Source organism: Rhagoletis pomonella, unplaced genomic scaffold (assembly GCF_013731165.1).
Source record: "Rhagoletis pomonella isolate Grant_MI unplaced genomic scaffold, Rhpom_1.0 Rhpom_scaffold_00006, whole genome shotgun sequence".
Taxonomy (NCBI): domain Eukaryota; kingdom Metazoa; phylum Arthropoda; class Insecta; order Diptera; family Tephritidae; genus Rhagoletis; species Rhagoletis pomonella.
Genome location: NW_023458560.1, coordinates 53,506,824 through 53,510,698, shown reverse-complemented (window position 1 = coordinate 53,510,698; position 3,875 = coordinate 53,506,824). Strand labels below are relative to the sequence as shown.

General features: G+C 32.6%; 1 protein-coding gene and 1 long non-coding RNA gene across 6 annotated transcripts in view; one reads left to right on the top strand and one right to left on the bottom strand.

The window, feature by feature from the left end:
* The window catches only part of LOC118740957 (solute carrier family 66 member 2-like), a 129,521-nt gene that overhangs the window by 49,209 nt on the left and 76,437 nt on the right, over positions 1-3,875 (bottom strand). The window lies entirely within an intron of this gene.
* Positions 1-3,875, top strand: part of LOC118740959 — a 20,431-nt gene that overhangs the window by 4,923 nt on the left and 11,633 nt on the right. The gene's annotated exons all lie outside the window — the stretch shown is intronic.

The window sequence follows — 3,875 nt, the reverse complement described above, 5'->3', positions numbered from 1 at the left end:
AAAAAAAAAACAGTATTGTTTGCTCCATATCAAACCGCATTCTATCTCTGTGCGCTTGTCCAAATTAAATAAATTATATAACAAACGAAAGAGGACTGAAATGGCTATCAAACAGAAATATCTTTACGAAGGTTACCATCTATTTATATATTTTTTTATAATTTAATACAAATGAAATTCATATAGCTGACCTAAGGTTTGCTCTATGGCAGTTAAATACCATTTTTAATTTAAATATTTTTAAATAAGGGGGCTTTCCCCGTTTAGATATTTTAGTTTGAAAGCTATTTTAGTCCTCTTTCATTTCAAATTAGTTTAAGTGTGATAAGCGGTTTGGTTATTATTAGGAAAGGACTTTTATTACGGCCTTAAAAAATATTTGGCCAAGTTTAACTGTTATTACTGGACTAAAAAAATAAAAGTCCGAGCTAACCAATAATTTTATTTCAAATAAAATACAAGTAAAAAATAACCTTTTTCTAACGACTTTTATTATAAAGGTTACAAAAGTCCGGGTCCCTGGGTAAAATCATTCTCTAAATTCGTCGGCGATGATTTTTTTCTGACGTTTGCAAGCGTTGTTGTTTCAGATGCAAAATGAGAATGTGTTTGCGAGTTCGAGTTTTGAATTTTAAAATTAGCTTGGTACTCGGTAACTCGGTGTTTGGTTATTTTTTCTAATGTATTTCGTTTGTGTAAAATAGTATTATAACAAAGAAAAATAAAGTAAGTGGGCGCACTGCACAGAGCGCGAAGATTGAGATCTTTGGGGATCCAAGACTTTGAAGTAGAGCTCTTGTTGATCGTCTAGTCGGAAAATAGTCGAATTCACTTATATTTCCTTTCGACTTTTTCATTTAAATAACCGCTCACAAACAACTAGCCGACTAGCCGTTCATTTTCGATTTTTCGGCTAGTTGTTTTTTCGGCTAGTTGTTGATTTTCAGACTACTCGATGGTGAGCGGTTAGTCAAAAGTGAACGGTTAGTCAAAAGTAAATGGTTAGTCAAATGTAAATGGTTAGTCGAATTCGAGCGGTTAATCGAATAATTGCTATTCGACTATCAACCGACAAAATAGTTGCTAACCGACTATTTGACTAACCGAATAGCCAGATAGTAGATTTTGAAGGCGTTCTTTTGGAAATTAAATTAAAAGAATTCTAAATCGTATGAAAAAAATTAAATTAAACCAAAACAGAAAAGCTAGACGTAAATGGCAGTTGGACGGTTGCGAGGTCAGCTTCGTCGTAATTCTGGACAAAATTAAACAAAAAAGGAACAGTTTTTCCATAAATTGGGTATTACCTGTTACTAATAGTATTCAATAGTCAAACTTATGTATATGAACAGTATGCTTTCATTGGTTTATTCTTATGCTTTCTTTGTCCCAAAGTCACCGTGCCCAATCGAATGGTTTTGATAAAAAAAACGCATAAAAAAGTATATAAGGTATTTTCTTCGTGCATGAAGAAAACTATTGTGCCTATTCAAGTGATGCGGGGTGTATTACCATACCCAATTTTTATAAAAAAAGTAAGTGCGCCTGGGCCACACTGTAGAAGTGAAACTTACGTTACTTATCTATCTATACATACACACATCTGCTTTTGCTTAAGGTTATATTTTTTCGCTTTTTTTCTATCAATGTAGATCCCTACCTCTACCACTGTTCGTTTTAATAACATCCATGTTATTCTGTTTTTCCATTATCTGTAGGGCTTGTTCGAGTTGCAATCACAACCGCAGTGTTGCGCGAATTATCACGTTCTGTGTGAATTTCTAGCAATGTATTAGCAGTTGGGCAGTTGCAACAATGTTGCCATTTTTCATCAGTACGGCAGTAATGCCGCTTTTATTACGTGCCTCGAATAGGCCCTCATTTTTATCTTCATACTCCATCGATAACAAAATCGATTATAACGTCCATCAAAATATCTATAACAAAATCGATGACAAATTCGATAAAAACTTCAATAGCAACATCGATAATACCATTGGTAGCTAAATCGATTAGAAAATCAATAAAAATATCGATAACAAAATCAATAAATATCGATAACAAAATCGATTTATAACGGTAAAAAAATCGATAGAGATCGATAACAATATCGATAAATATCGATAACCAAATCGATAAATATCGATAACAAAATCGATTTATATCGATAAATATCGATAACAAAATCGATTTATATCGATACGAAAATCGATAAATATCGATAACAAAATCGATAAATATCGATAACAAAATCGATAAATATCGCTAACAAAGTCGATAAATATCGATAACAAAATCGATAAATATCGATTACAAAATCGATAAATATCGATAACAAAATCGATTAACATCGCTAACAAAGTCGATAAATATCGAGAACAAAATCGATAAATATCGATAACAAAATCGTTAAATATCGATAAAAATATCGATTATTTAATCGATAAGTCTCGAAAATCTCTAAAATCCCAAAATAGTTCCCAGATTGAGTCTCTGTGTCTCTCTCTATATCCTTTCCTCTTTAATTACCTTTATTTTAATCTTTCTTCCCCTATCTTCATCTTTACTTTTATCGGTATCCTCATCCTCATCTTTTTTTTTACTTTTATGTTTATCATTTTCTTCATCAACATATTCCCCTTCAACTTTGCCCTTATATACATATGTATATAAGTAAAATGTTTAAATTTACCTTGGTCTTCGTTTTTACCTTTATCTTTACACATCTTTGTTTTTGTTTTTATTTTTACCTTCGCCTTTATACTTTCCTTTATCTATGTACGTACTCACCTTTACTTTCATTCTTGTATTGTTATTTCTAAGTGTTATCCTCTAACCTTTTATTAGCAAGTTTTTGTTAAATTCATACCATATGCATACATACAAGAAGTACTTGTTTCAGCCCCAACCATTTCCGTTGCACCATTTCCGTTGCACCATTTCCGTTGCACCATTTCCGTTGCATCATTTCCGTTGCATACACACAAGAAGTACTTGTTTCAGCCCCAACCATTTCCGTTGCGTCATTTCCGTTACGCCATTTCCGTGTGCAATTTCCGCTGAATTTGCCAATTTACTCCCACCCAACCAACCGCCGCTAAAGAAGTTTCACTTCAAAAAAAAAAACTCATTGCCTGATACCATAAATGCATTTTATTTTGTGTTGTTGATGAGTAATCTACCGATTTTTGTACTAAGTTGAATTTAGAAAGAAAATGAGTTAGGGTCTTTCCTCATTAAGGTATGTATGTAAATATATTTCTATGGCCGAACAGTTCATAGCATCGGATCCTATAAGTTTTTTGTTTCCATAACATTTATTCTTTGACGCGCATTAATATATAACCTTTCATATGTACATATGTATGTATATGGATTGAAATACATACGTATGTGTGTTTATATAAAGATGGATGCATATACATTATCTAAATACACATACTAAATATATATGTGTATACGCATATATGGACGAGTTAGTCCCTGTAAACATAACCTATTTTTACATTTGTTTGCTGCTATCGATTTTCTGTGCACTGGACCGCCCTTATGGCTCGCATCAATAGCTATGGTTTGCATCTGTACAATACGTTCTTAGATATTTTATCTATTTTACGGGCGGAAATGTAGCTTTTCACGCTTCCACACCGTACTCATGCTGCTAGAATTGTGATGACAACCTTCGGAAAAGCAGTAAAAGTGAAAAAGTTAGGTGAATTTTTGATTTTATAAGTTTCCACTTGGACCTGCAATGTCCAAATGTAACAAAACTCACAGAGGTACTTTTTCCTTTTTTCTTTTTCCTTTTTTCTTTTTCCTTTTTGCCTTGTGATTTTCGAAATGCGCCCCACAGCATTTAATAATTTATAATAAAT